General features: G+C 53.7%; 1 protein-coding gene across 1 annotated transcript in view; it reads right to left on the bottom strand.

Annotated features, from left to right (window-relative positions):
* RBFOX3 (RNA binding fox-1 homolog 3) overlaps nt 1-15,027 on the bottom strand; it is a 429,284-nt gene that overhangs the window by 307,312 nt on the left and 106,945 nt on the right. Inside the window, 1 exon segment of the mRNA NM_001445163.1 lies at nt 5,218-5,352. The gene's annotated coding sequence lies outside the window, so the exon portion shown is untranslated.

Genomic DNA, 15,027 nt, shown 5'->3' with positions numbered 1-15,027 from the left:
GACAAAATATCACTACTGCCACTGAGGTTTGTGACATCTGTCTGGGACAGACAGGAGGGTTCTTGGAGGCAAATCCGGCACCAGTCAATTAGGTGAATGTTAAAGAGCCTGGAAGATTCCAGCCACAGAGAAACAGGGTCCAGGCCTTCCTCACACAATCAGAGGAAAGGAGAAGGAGGAGGGGGAGAGAGAATATGAGTATAACAGGAGGGGTTCAGGCTCGTTCCCCTTCCTCATGGACACATCCCAGAACTTGCACTGGTGGTAAATGTTCAGAAGGAGGGAGTGAAGCTGCTCTCAGCACCAAATCTTCGTTTCCGAATACATGTGGTAACAGAAGAGCAAGCACAGGTGTTTCTAGAAGGACCCATCTTTCCAAAATCTGGCTCAAACTAGTCTTCAAATTAAAATATCAGGCATGAGAAGCAAATAAGATGCTCTGTGAGAAGGGAGAAACCCCAGCCTCACTGTTGAGGTGGGCATTACCTGGTCCACCCAGCAGCCACCAGGACTTCCTCATGCGTGGCGGCAATGTATTAACTGCAAGTGTCAGAGAAACATCCCATTAGCTTCTGGTATAACTAGATAAAGTCCCGCTCTCCCTCTCCCCACCACTGGGGAGACGTTTACCTCGATGCTCTAGAAAGCTCTGTGTGCATTAATATTGCTGATGCGGGCAGCCTTTGCTGCGGCTTGGCCCCCCGAGGGTGCCATGTGATGGATTCCAGTTTAACAGCTTTTAAAAACAAGCAGACAAGAGACAGGCATGATGGATGAGGCAGGAAGCACGCTCATTCGGGAATGATTTATGGGAAGTCGCATGTGGCCGCTCAGGGGTCCATCCTGGAGGGCAGGAGCCCGGGTAGACAGACCAGTTCTAATGTTGTGGGGGAGGGGGGACAACAGCTGGAAGTGTGCCAGCTGCCAGCCATGACACACTCAAGCCTGAGCCAACACAAGTATGGCAGCCTCTGCTCGGTAACATGCTGTCCCCTGTACTTGAAAAAATGCCACTGGTCCAGCCCAGAGCCATTCTTCTTGGGCCAGAAGAGTCAGCCGTAGGGTGGACTTTCCCCCTTCCCCTGCGGGTTTTAGCAGTTCCCTCTGAGGGGCCAGAGGTCAGGGCCAGAGACTTTGTTCATCTCTCTGCTCCAGAGCGAAAGTGCTCCCTGACCCCGAAAAAACATCTGGAGAAGGAACAGCCAGCTGTGCCCTCTGCTTTATCTGAGTGACCCCAAGGTACCGAACCATGGTTTGGGAGGAGTCAGAACGTCCAGTCAGGGTGGTGACAGGGAGGGCAGAGAGGAAGGGGAGGGTGGGGGACAGAAGAGCGGGTGTTGTTCGCAGTGAGTTTCTGGTCCAGATGCTAGAGGCAGGTCCCCTCACCATTGACCTGGAGCACCCGTCTGCCCCTGGCCTCTGCCACTACATGTAAGAGACAAGTCTCATTTTACAGATTAATTTCCACCCATGTTTTTACTAAGGACTCAGAATTTACTATACAGTACAATCCAGATCAAATCCATATTTAAAGGATGAGCCTCGGAATGGGATATAATATGTGGGGCCCTTTCCAAGGCAAAGAGATGGAGCCAGCTTCCTTCCATTCCCTCCTCTGAGCCCCAGGCCTCATCGAGGACACATCTGCAGGGATGGGGCGCGACGCTGTGCGGGCCGCACTCCACAGGGAGTGGAACAGCCCGGCGCGCCAGAGCAGAAGCTCCTGCAGGTTCCTCCCTGAAGTTTCCCCATCACTGATCCCGGAGCACCTAGAGAGCACTTTCTCCAGACAACCTCCCACTGCGAGAGGGCGTGGAAGACGCACAGTGCAGAGGCTCCATAAGCCCGTGTGGGCTCCTCTCCCCTGCATCATCACCCCCCAAGCCTTCACCCCCCAGGTCGGCTTTTTCCCAAGGGCCTGCTCCCACTGCTCATGATTCATCCATGGATGAAGGGAAGCCAGCTGGGCTGCCTGCTGCCCCGACCTCTCCCCTCTCATTTTCTTTCCAGACCTCACCCCTCCATGCACGCTGGAGCCCAGGGGTGGGTTTGGCAGCCCCCTCCAAAGCCCACATCTGGATCCCATCAAAAGAGCGGGGCACCACTGCAGGGTGAGAGGGTGTCTGCAGGGAGTCCGTGGCCAGCAGCTGATCACTGTGGGTGGCCTTCTCCCTTCAGAGACCCACCCCTCGCCTAAAGGTGATCAGAAGGCAATACACAGAGCCAGGCTCCCTCTGCAGGCTTCATGCTGCCCTGGGCAAATGGGACATGAGGGTTTTCGCTTTGATGCTTCTCTCCTCCAGACTTTGCCCCACTAGAAGGGAGAAGGCCCTTGATGCACAGTCCGTTTCACAACTTTGAGCACAGGCTTGGAAGCCATGAGGGACCAGAAAAGGCATGTGCTCCCCGAAGCAGCTCTGGGGGGCAGGGAAGAGCCAGCATAGCAACCCCCCTGAGCCCTGAGTTCCCAGACCCACCATCGGGCCTGGCCTATCTGATGCCTTTGGCTTCTAACACTAAGGATTTATCATTTTAGGAGAAAGCTGACTCTCAGACCTAAGGAAGGTGAAGCTGGGCCCTGAAATCCCCTTCAAGAAAGCAACCAGGAGAAGCATCTTCCACGGGGTCACGGAGATGACCGACAGTCCCTAGCGCACAGGGGGTGGGCACTCTGATGCCCTTTCTCCACGGGCAGAGCCAGGTGCACTTACTTAGGACCAGAAGCCCAGTGCAAGCCCCTAGGGGTCACCTGGCCTGCACTGAGACCACGCCCAAACCTCACGTCAAGCGAGAGCATCAGGGAGCTGGCAAGGCTGGTGTCTTGGTGCCTGTGGTGAAAAGGGGAGGCTGAGGACAGTGCCCTGGCACTGGTTTTATGGTAATGCTGGGGGAGCCCTGAAGGGGAGGCTTCAGAAGGTCCCAGGGGATTGAGACCTTCTGAACGGTCCCGGGGCCTTGCTCCTCTGTCCCAGTGCGGTCTGGGGTGTATGGTCTTCCTTTCCAGGCTCGCCAGGGTGCCCGGTGGTTTAGAGGATGGGATGACAGCAGGATTTCAGGGTAGAAGAGAGGCTGTTTAAGTACTCAGCTCCAACGCATCCCCAGATCCACCACCTTTCTCATCCTGGGTCCGAGGCACAGCCACCCCTCCCTGGGACAAGCCGCGGCCTGCTGGCACAGCCCCTGCTTCTACGCTGACCTCCCTGCTCCATCTATTCTCCACCCAGAAAGCAACTTCATACGACTCAAACTGGGTCATTCAGTCCCTAGCTCAGCGCCCTTTAGTAGCTCCCTCCATCCTTCAGACAAAACCCAGAATCTTTAACCAGGGTCCAAAATGCTTCTGACTGTAGCTGTCACCTCCTTCCACACCTGCTCACCTCCCCACCCCCCCCGGAAGACCAAGCTCTGCGCCGCTTCTCCAACGTGCCTGTGCATCGCGGCCTTGGGGCCTCCGCACTCACGGCTCCTCTGCCCGTCCTCAGGGCCTGCCAGCCGCCTCCTTCAGTCTCTGCTCCCGTCGGCGCCCAGGGCCTGCCCAGGCCTCCCGGGGGAACGGCAGCCTTCTTGATTACCTCCTCTCCCCATTTTCTTCATGGCCTTATCGCTGCCTGATTTGCTCAAATACACCCTTGTCGCCCTACCCGTAGAAGACAAACGTGGGCAAGGACTTGGTGCATCACCGCTGCATCTCCAGCTCAGCCCCTGGAGGACTCAGGAATGGCGGGATGACTGAACGCAGACCCGTCAGCGGCCCCCTCAGCCCACTGCAGAAGAGGCCCCCACAGGCCCTGAGTAGGGGAGAGGACTGATTTCCACCATGCGAAGATTAGAGGCGGTGCCCTCCTGGAGCTACACCCGTGTCGTGTGTGGAATCCAATGCCATGGATTCTAAAATGGGCATCTGTCAAGGAGTCTTGGAGAGACCGACCTGTGTCCTGGTCTCTTTGCCCAGGATTCTTGTTGGCATCGTTCTGACTGTAGGGTGTGGGGGCTCTGGTCTTTCCTGCCCTGGACGACACGGACCCACCAGTTCTGTGTGGTTTCTCAGCAGAGAGCAGGGCTGCACGAGCTCCAAGGTGGTATAATAAAGAACTTGTCTGGTTTCTGTGCCTGGTTTCCGGAGGTAACCTCTAAAACCTCTGGAATTTCTAAAGGCTGAGAGTGTTCTTCCTACCAAGTCCCTCGGGAGCTCATCCCACTGACTCCATGCTCACCACGCAGCGCAGGGAGGACCCTCAGAGAGTTTCAGGGAAAGGGTACTGAGTGGAGGTTTGGAATTTTCACTTCCTACCTCAGGGGAGGGAAGACTTGCTGGAGACTGAGTTCAATCATGTGGCCAGTGGTGTCATAAGACCCCAGTAAAACTCTGGACACACACCCAAAGCTTGGGAGCTGGGTGGCCGATGAACACGTGGATGTGCTGAGAGGGCCCTAACTCTATACAGGGGGAGGGCATCAAGCTCCAAGTCCATCCGGGACCCTCTCCAAGCTCACCTATGTGCATCCTTTATAATCAAACTGCAAATTGTAAGCGTAGCACTTTCTTAAGTTTTGTAAGGTGTTCTAGCAAAACGGTGAAGCTGAGGGGGGTGCGGGAATCCTTGAATTTGTAGCCCGTTGGTCGGAAATGCCACTGGCCACGAGACTGGCAGCTGGCATCTGAAACAGGGTAGTCTTGTGGGGGATGGGCCAGAAGCCTGTGGGGTCTGCTGGTAACTCCAGGCGGCTAGTGGCTGGGTTGAAGTACACTCTAGCCCCTAGAGATAGGAACGGGGCAATCAGCAGGTTCCCTCTAGAGCCAGATGAAGGCATCAGAGCCCATTACTGGGCTACAGAGCGATGTGGGCTGTAGGACACAGATCCAGTATGGGTGGGTCAGCCCCCAGCCTTGGCCGCTATGGTATCTCATGCTGACACCAGACAGTGGATGCTATGTGCACCCTGACCACGCTCCTTCCGGGGATAAAAGCTCGGTGGCCAGACTGAGGGATTTCAGCGGCCACGGCTTACGAAATCCTGCTCAAGGTGATTTCTGGGGATCTGTGGATTCTCCCAGTCCTACTCCCTGAAGTCACAACAGACACCTCAATCTGCAAACTAGAGCCAGCAGAACGTCCCTGCAGTTCCCTCGTGCAAAAGAAAATTGACGCGCAAAGATGTTTTTCCATCACAAACGCCAACTCTGAGGAAGGACGGGAGCGCGGGCAGCCGCCTTACCTGGAAGTGGAAGGGGAGGTCTGCTTTGCCGTAGGAGGGAGGCCCCCCTGGGGTTCTTTCTGGAACTTCCTTGGGATGGAGAGTTGCCAGGGAAGACTAGGAAAAGCTTCAGGGCCTCAGAGACAGGTTTCCAATCTGAAGGAAAGGAAAAACAATTAAATGCCTTTGAAGTAAACATCCATATTTTGATATAAAACAAGCACGGATGGTAATAAACAAGAGAAGAGAGGGCAGAGCCAAGGCCCACTGGTTGCTGCCAGGGATCAGGCTCCAGGGGAACAAATCTTTAGGGCCTGACTGCTGCCCGCGGGTGCCACGTCTTCTGGTGTTAGCCCTGCTCCCCTGTCGTTCTTTGACCCACTGTGCTGGTCCCACCACCCCACCTTGTCTCACACACCCTCCTGCCCTCACTTCCCACCTCACCCAGTTCAGGGTCCAGGACCCATCGCTGCCACCTCTCTGGCAACTCCCTTGTCCCTCTCTTTTTAACAGACTCCTTGGGCAAGGTCACTCTCCTGAAGCAGCCCTCTAGCGGTGTCCTGTTTCATGGGGAGGAAATACCCAGACTTGCTACAATGGCCTGGAAGCTGAGTCAATCCAGGTTTGAGGACTCCGAAGCTTACATGATTTGCAGGCTGCCTAAGAAGTTAAATCAAAATGGGGACACACGAGTTCCCGTCGTGGCTCAGTGGTTAACGAATCTGACTAGGAACCATGGGGGTTGTGGGTTCAATCCCTGGCCTTGCTCAGTGGGTTAAGGATTTGGCATTGACGTGAGCTGTGGTGTAGGTCGCAGACACGGCTCGGATCCCACGTAGCTGTGGCTCTGGTGTAGGCCAGTGGCTACGGCTCCGATTAGACCCCTAGCCTGGGAACCTCCATATGCTGCTGGAGAGGCCCTAGAAAAGGCAAAAAAAAAAAAAAAATGGGGACGCAAAAGTAGGATGCAGGGTCTCACCCAGGGCCTGTGGGCTCAGAACGTCACAGTAAATCCTCCTCTACCCGGGGCCCCTTGGCAGTCTGGCTTCCTGCTGCACCACTGGCCCCTCCTCCCCCACGCCCCACCCCCCGCAGTGCCGGGACCTCCTGGCTGCAGCTCCACACTCAGGCTCACCTGCCCCTGCATCATGCCTTTGCACCAGCTGATACATGGACTGCACTCCGCTACGTGACTGGGGGTTACCCTCCCCACCCCCAACTGTTGTGTGACACTTTTCCAGTGAGGCCGACTGGAAGTAAAACACCTTATCGAAAATAACCACTGATCCTCCACAGTCCCCCTTCATGTGACTTTTCCCGCAAATGATCAAATCTGCTGTCACACAGATACATTTGTTTCCTGTGGTCTTTCTTTGCACCCTCCCCTACCCCAGAATGCCAGCATCTTGAGGGCAGACACTTGATCTGTATTTTTCTTTGGCCACTCCCATGGCATACGGAAGTTCCCAGGCCGGGGACAGAACTTGTGCCACAGCAGCAACCCAATACGCAGTAGTAACAACACGATCCTTAACCCAATGAACACGGATCCTTAACCCAATGAGCCACCAGGGAACTCCTTGATCTGTTTTATTCAATACTCTATCTCCAGTGTCTAGAACACACCTGGTACACAGTTGGAGCTCACTCCGTATTTGTCAATGAATGAAGTTTTATTCTCCTGTTTCATACTCTGAGGTTTACTTAGAATAGTGCCCCATCAGCAGTCTTTAGAACAGGAGTGCCCAGGAAACAGAAAGGGGCTGGTTTCTGTTCGTTTTGTGGTGGTGGCTGGTTTGTTTATAGGGGTAGGAGACACCTGGGCCCTGGAAGCTTTTCTTTGCTTAATTTATTCCAATCTAGTGTGTGTGCCATCAAGCAGACAGGACACAAAAACCACTTAGGAGATCTGTTCTGATCAGCCCAGAGAGACAGGCTTTGGGGCAGGGTTGTAAGATCATGCTGACCAGGGAATATCTGGCTGAGCTCTGCCCCACCCCACCCCCGGCAGAAAGGTTCCTATTTCTGGCGCCCAGAAATCTCACAACAGAGCATTAAAAAATAACTTTTAAAAAAACTACCAGTTTCTTTCTTTTCCTGAAAGCCGGTCACTTAAGGGAGAACTACCACATCCCAAATGGCAGGGCCAGCCTCACAGAGCACTGCTAACTACAGCAATGCCTTTCCAGCGACCACTTGTGCCACGCACACAGCCAGGAGCTGGGCACTGGAGAGGCTGGGAATGGCCCTGAGCTCCATGAGGCCCCTTGTCATCTGATTCTCCCAGGTCAGAGGTCTAAATGCGATGAGATGGACGGCTGGGGGAGGGGCTGGGGGAGACCGAGGGGCTCAGGTGGAAGCAGCTCCAGGTGGTGACCCCAGCGGGTAGGGCTAGAAGGCAGGTGGGGTCACTTCTCTTAAAAGTAAACGCTTAATTCTCAGAAGCCAGCAGAAAAGGCAAGGGCTGAGGTTCATTTTCCACCAGCCCTGCTGGAACAGGAGCAGCATGGAGCTATGGATGCTGCCCAGCCAGGCACTGTACCCTGCACTCCTGGTACCTAAACCCAGGGAGGAAAATGACAAAGGAAAGGATGCAAAGACAGGGGGGAGAGGGCAATTCAAGAACCCAAGAGATGCCCCCAAACTCTTCTGGTCCCCAGCAACCCAATTGTTTCCTATCATCCTCAAAGCCAGGCCACCTTCCCCAGGGGGAAATGCCTTCCTGTCCCCACTCACGGTGGCGCTGCACGCACACATGGTGCCTCTACTCTGCCCCAGGAGCCTGGCTTGTGGCTTTGAGAGTGGTTGTTACACTTTGCTGGTGGTGCCCAGCCTGCCCACTGGCTCCCTCACTCTGGGAGGGGGGCTGGAGACTGGGATGGGTTGTGGTTGAGCAGCCCCAACTCCTGGGGGAAGTGGCCTGGCTGCTGCAAGAAGTGCCCAAAGAGAAGTGCCCAAGGGCAGAGGGGGTGGTGGTGGGGAGCCCGCTTCCTTTGCTTTCCTTGACTCGAGCCGAATGGGAGATTATCTAGCAGCTCCTCCCTGATCGCAGGGGCACATTTTCCCGCATCCTGCAGTAGGAAACGCCGCCCATCGCCCACAGTGCACAACTCGGGCCCCCAGCTGTGGGGCCTGCAGGGCTCATCCGGGTGGGGCACCCGGCCCCTAGGCTGCAGGGGAAGGGACCGGTCCCACCCAACCCGTGGAGGCAAGTGGTGAAGGCACCAGGACACCACACTCCAGCCCCACAAGACTGGCTTGGTTGATAAGGGGGGAAAAATAGACACTCCAAGCCTGCCCAGGATGGGGTGAAAGGGCTGGATAGGCTAGAGGAGGGATCGGTGTCTTCCTCATTCTGGGAATGACATTTTTTGTGGCCTATCGCATGTCAAGCTCACTGCCAGGCACCCTCGGTTCCAGCCTTTGCCAGAGCATAGCAGCACAGGAAGCAGGCAGGGGCCTCCAACCACTGCTTTGCAACCTGCCTCCTCGCCCTGCCCAGTGCAGGGATGTGGGGGTGGGGGGACTCTGAGGATCTATCCCCCACCCTGCCCCACACCCGCTCCAGAACTCCAGGGTCTCTGGAGCACAAGGGTTCGCTGCTGGCAAGGACTCTTCCCTGCCCCCTCCACCTGCTTCTTCGGGATCCAGCCCTCTGGTATTAGTCGTGGGAGCTCTCAAAATACTTTGGGGTGGAAGAGACTTAAGTTTCCCAGGAAGGCTGGACACATGATACTAGAGAAGGCCCCAGATCTGGAAAGGGTGAGGGCAGGTAGCCTGGGCCCGAGAGCAGGCTCAGTCCCAGAGAAGAACCATAAAGAACCCATTCCCGCTGCCTGCTCCCCCACATCTCCCAGCCCATGGTGGCTGCAGAGCCAGCCTAGCTCCCGGCTTTGTTCCCAAGCTGTCAAGAGGCTGGGGGCTGTCTTTGGTGCTCTGGCCCCCAAAAACATCCTGTTGGATTCTTGCCAGTGGGGAGAGAAGATGGAAAAAGAAACACCTGGACTTTCATAAAGTATATTCTGCAAAAAACAAGCCAACACAAAACAAGGGCACGGGCCCCAGAGGAGGCTCCTTCTAGAAGAGATCTGCATGGAGGACGAGGCCCTCTGGCCACTCCCCAACCCCAGCCTCCTGAAGAGCAGTTGCACGGCCTCCAGCTCTGCCAGGGACCGGACAGTTGGTCCTTCAATCCTCTCTACGCCCACCATGAGGCTGGATTCTGTCCTGAGGGGCTGAGCAGAGGTGTTGATCCAAGAGGAAGGGGGAGGGAAGAGGCGGGAGAGAGTGAGGAATGGGGAGAGAGATGGGGAGGAAGGGGGGGAGAGAGGAATGGGAAGAGAGATGGGGAGGAAGGGGGAAGAGTGAAGAACAGGGAGAGAGATGGGGAGGAAGGGGGGGAGAGAGAGGAACAGGGAGAGAGATGGAGGAGGGGAGGGGGGACCTGGTCAAATCTTCATCACTGAAAAGGACTTAACTTGGTTCCACGAGGGCAGATCTGAGGGTCTTTGCTCATCACAGTGCTCCGGCCCAGTGCTGCACACAGTAGGTGCTCAGCGAATGTTTGTTTAGTGAACATCGAACAAAGGAGAAAGAAGGCAGGACCAGGGGAGCGGCTGCAGTGCTATAACGTTTCTTATTAAAATTCCCGGCCAACTTGAAAACCAACACTGAAGGAATTAACTGTTCTTAATGTGAGTTTGTCGGCAGGTTGGTCTCTGACGCCCAGGGCAGGGTGGGCTTCACGTTCCGCACAGCGAAGCCAGGAAACCGAGCCCACCAAAGGCCCTCACGCTCACAGGTTCTCAGATAGAGAGAGGCCCAGTGGCCAAGCGCGGACATTCTGGATTTGTTTCCAGATCTCCAAAGAGAGAGGTGCCCTTGGGCTTCAGGGCCCAAGGTTAGGCTGGGGATGACAACAGTCCTTTCTAAAGTAAGGGTCACCCGAGGAGGTGGCTTTGCGTACAGGACTCGGGTAGAGGCAACACAGGGAAGCAGAGACTAACACGAGGGCTAACACGGAGCACCCCCTGGACTTGCCCTCCCTGGGCCTCCTGCCAGCACAGGGCACATTCGGGGGTTAGACAACGGCACCCCCTCTGGGCAGATGCGGCCCTGCAAGTGCACGTCTTGAATCTGGGAGCCCTTCATCTCCTCCTTTGAAAAAGGCCCAGAGCCACCTGCCCTCCTTGACAGCCTGGGGGACTTCCTTGGACATTTGGGGGCATCTGGGCAGGAAGAGCTTGAAGCACGTTCTCTTCCAGCCCCATCTTGGTCGTGCTGTGTGACTTGGGACAAGCTGAACGTCCCTGACCCTTTGCTCCATGGATTCATATGAAGAGCCGACTGTGTGCAGATACCGAGCTCTATGAGGTGCAGCGTCTGGAATGTCACCAGGCCTGCTCCCCGCAGAGGCACCAGGATCAGGCATTCAGAAGGCTTTGCATTAAAACAGACACCTTTTCTCCTAATGCCTCAAGGAGCCAAATGACCTAGAGCCACAGACCTTTTCATAAAGGTCAGCTATGGACCCCTGGAGCAGCCTAAGGGGGCAGGGCAAGATGGAGTCTGGGGGACGCCACTGCTTATGGTGAAGATATTACCAAAGGACCCTGAAAGCTTCAGAAATCAAGCCTGGGGATTTGGTACTTTGTTTTAATGAAGATACTAATATTGCCAGAGACATACCTACATTCTTAGGTGGCTTCCCAAAGGGACACTGGAAATGGCACCTGCAAAATCCCAGGGGACTCAACACATACATCTTAGAAATGGGGCTTTCTTCCCAAACCACACCTTTTCTGCTGCGTTTCATTGCACACCGGGGAGCTTTTTAGTCCTCCAGTTCTGTCTGGCAGGAAGTAAAGGAAATTTGGAGTAATGGCGTGGATTTGCCATAGAAACAGAGAGTAGACGGGTAGTTACTGGAATTGGGGGTGGGGGTAGGTGGGGAGAATGGTGAAGGTGGGCAGCAGGGACGAGCTTCCAGTTATAAGACAAATAAGTCCTAGGGGGTGAGGCGCAGCAAGGCGACTGTAGCCAACAGCGCTACAGTGTAGACTTCAAAGTTCTCAGAGTTCCCGCTTTGGCACAACGCGATCTGCAGCATCTTGGGAGCTCTGGGACACAGGTTCTATCCCCAGCCTGGCACCGTGAGTTAAGGATTTGGTGTTGCCACAGTTGCGGCTTAGGTCGCAACTACAGCTGGGATCTGAACCCTGGCCCAGGAACTCCATGTGCTGTGGGCTGGCCAAAAAAAAGTTCTCATCCCCAGGAAAAAACTGTAACTACGTGAGGTGATGGATGTTGGACGTTAACGAAGCTGATTATGGTGATCATTTTGCAATAAGTACAAATACCAAATCATTATGTCGTACATCTTAAACTAACTGACAAAGTTATATGTCAATTATATCTCAACAAAACTAGGGGGAAATTCAGAGTAACGGCTGGGATTCAATATGCGTTTTTAGAAACCATCCAAATTCCAAACCAAACGGCTGCTTATCCTGCTAATGGCCCCTCTGTTAGGATGTGGAGTCCTGGTTAACCTGCTTGCTTTGCAGCTCCGCAAGGCACTGCTTTCCTCCCTCTCGTCTCTCTGAAACCCCCTCCTCCCTGGCGCCAGCATCCCCTCTCCCGTCTTCTTGCTTCAATCCCTCTCGAGGCATCTTTCAGGGGTGCTGGCGGCACTCCCCTCAATTTTTCATCACCTCGATCCCTCCTTGGGCTCTGCGTCACCACGAACGTGAGCTAATAACCAACCTAAGGGCTTAAAACGGGACTGAAGCTAAGAAAGCAAAACTTGCTATTTCCTTAACCAAGAGAAGATCACGAAGCATCTCATTTCTGTAGTAAAGATTATAGGGATATGTAATATTCTGACTAGATTAATCTCCTCCTCCCATTTTTAAACCACTCTTGTGAAACCAGCTTCACTCCTGACTCCCCCCATGCCTTATGAATCCTGTCACCAGCAAAAATAATTTGGGTTTTTATTATCCTGGCATCTAGTGGGAGTCTGTGACAATTTTACTGTAGCTGTGCTGCTGCTGTTTCTTCTTTTTTAAATACCAGTGTGTTTTAATAATAGTGTACCTTTAGGTATTGTTGAAATGTTCATTATTCAATGTATCCAACGGGAATGGGAAAGGCCTTGTGTAATTTATGTGTCCTCGGTGCTGTGTTTAAAGCTTGTGAACTGGAGCGGTGTCATTTGGGAAGCAATTTTCCCCAAGGTTGGGGAAGGCAGTTTCTAGAAGAACAGCTGGAGGCTGAGTGACCTGAGTGGGAGGCTCAAGCCGGGGGCTCAGAACCCCTGATACTGGGCTGAAACCAGTGGCTAAGGGACTCTGGGCCCCAAACCAGAAACGTTCCCCCAATACAGGAGAGCTCCAGCCCAGCTACTGCTGGATTGCTAGGCTGCTTGTGTTTTGAGCAACTTTTGATGAGATGGCACTGCCAAGGAGGTGATCCAAAGGTTCTCAGGATCTGCTGCCCAGTTCCCTGCCTCCCTCACCAAACCGGGGTTCCTGAGGCTAGGAATCAATGACTAAGACCCCAGAATGGTTAACTAGACCTGCTCCAGACATTCATGAGACTTCAGGCCAGCCAGTTCCCACATTCTGGCCCTTCCAGAAAGCACCATTCCTGCAGCAAATGTCCATCAAGTCCCTCCTACACTAGATGCTGGGGACACAGATAATAGACACCACATTGACCTGTCCCCCAGGGCCCTGCACTGCAGAGGGAGAGACGAGTAAACCACAAGTCCTAGCAGAGGTGGGATCAGGGCTCAGGGACGGCAATCTCCATAGGACAGAACTTAGTTTTGCTCAGTGCCACATTCCCAGCATCTGGAACAGTGCCTGGCACGTAGCAAGTGCTAAATGCATATGTTTGAGCAACCAAATGAAGGGATGAAATGCCAGTGAGAGAGATGGGCAGAGGATGTGTGGAGCCCTGAGCATAGGCACCTGGTTCACCTTGCTTCCCAGAGGAGGTGCAGACCCTGGAGTGAGTTAGAGACTCAAGGTTGGGGCGGGGGAGACGACAGCGGGTGTAGAGCAAGGAGGAGCAGGTGGTGTGGGACTGGGGTACTGACAGATGACACTGGCCAATATGTCAGGAGCTAGACTATGAAGCACCTTAAAGGTCATGCCAAGGACTTTAAAAACCCACCTGAACAATTTAAGCAGGAAAGGATGCAGATATGTCTTAGGAAGCTCGCTCTCATGCCATTGTGGACAGGATGGAGGGGGTAAAAACCAAGGCAGGAATCTTAATCAGAAGCCCGCTACCTGGGATCAAGTGACAAACCGAGATTTAGGAAAGGGCAGATGGAGATTGGCATGATGGACAGGACCTTGGGAAGCCTACAACGAGGGGACTTGGGCTGGGTTCCTAATGTAGTTTATAAGTTATTCTTTACACCTCTGTATTATGTTAATAATTTTACATAAAACAATTTTTCCACAAGTTCGGATTTGGACGTGTGTTCAAAGAGCCTCTGGTATGTCCGGGGAAAGATCTGGTAGATGGTTGGGTGCTAGGATCTAAGGCTTAGGAAACAGCCTTGTCTGCTTTGGGGATGGCAGCCCGCCTCCAAGATGACCTCTAAGATCCTCATCTGCTGTCTCTTGTGTAGCCCCCTTCCCATGTCAGACCAGGGCTGGTCTGTGTAACCCTAGAACACGGCAGAAGTCACGGTGCCTGGATGCTGAGATCAGGTCGTAGAAGACATCATAGGACATCCTATTGTGGCTCAGGGGTAATGAACCCAACTAGTATCCATGAGGCTTCAGGTCCGATCCCTGGCCTCACTCAGAGAGTTAAAGCATCCCACGTTGCCGCAAGCTGTGATGTAGGTTGCAGACGTGGCCCAAATCCCATGTGGCTGTGGCTGTGGCTGTGGCTGTGGCTGTGCTGTAGGTCAGCAGCTGCAGCTCTGATCTGACCCCTAGCCTGGGAACTTCCATATGCTGCAAGTACAGCCCTAAAAAGCCAAAAAAAAAAGGACATCTTATCTCCATCTTGCTCTCTTATGCTGGGGGAAGTTGGCTCCCATATCATGAGGACACTGAAGTGGCCATATGGAGAGATTCACATACGAGGAACTGAGGCCTCCCACCAACAGCCAATGTGCTGAATGCAAGTTCATGAAAGACTGAGCTAAAAGCACCCAGCTCAGCCACGCCCAGATTCCTGAACTCCAGAAACCAGGAGCTAACAAATGACCGTTGTGGGAGGCCACTACATTTAGTATAACCTATGACAGACCAATAGATAACTAACCCGGAGACCACCAAAATGAAGCCATGGGCTTGGATGAGAACCCTAAGTGAGATGCTGGGATGGGCATACAGAACAGGTGATGAGAGGGCACACCTGGGAGACCCCAGGAGTTGGTGGAAAAGAAAGGAGGAACAAGAAGGGGCCCCAAAGAGAAGGATGACAAGACTGTGTGCATCTCAAAAGCCCAGGGAAGGAGCATTTCTGTTAAGAGGGCATCTGATGCTTCAGAGGTCCAGCAGGACTGGACTTCTAAGGACCCCTTTTGTGCCCCAAAGCCCTGTGAGACCTTCTCACTCGCTGCTTCCTTGTGAGATGCTGGCTCCATCTCATCTCTCATCCTCAAGCAGAAATCACATCTCTGATGAGAGGCCTTCCCTGACCACCCACCTCGGTTCTTGGTCATTCTCCTTCTTGGCACTTGTTGCAAACGAATTAAATTTTGATTTATTTCTTTATTCAACTGTAGCCTCTGAGGGCTGGGAAATATCTGTTTTGTCCACCACTGTAAGCCCAATACCTGACATATTCTAGATTCTT

Source organism: Sus scrofa, chromosome 12, assembly GCF_054392235.1.
Source record: "Sus scrofa isolate SSC_HxYL_T2T_F1_AM1 chromosome 12, Sscrofa_HxYL_maternal_Yorkshire_Landrace_v2.0, whole genome shotgun sequence".
Taxonomy (NCBI): domain Eukaryota; kingdom Metazoa; phylum Chordata; class Mammalia; order Artiodactyla; family Suidae; genus Sus; species Sus scrofa.
Note: the sequence above shows the minus strand (reverse complement) of the source record. Positions and strands in the feature narration are given on the sequence as shown.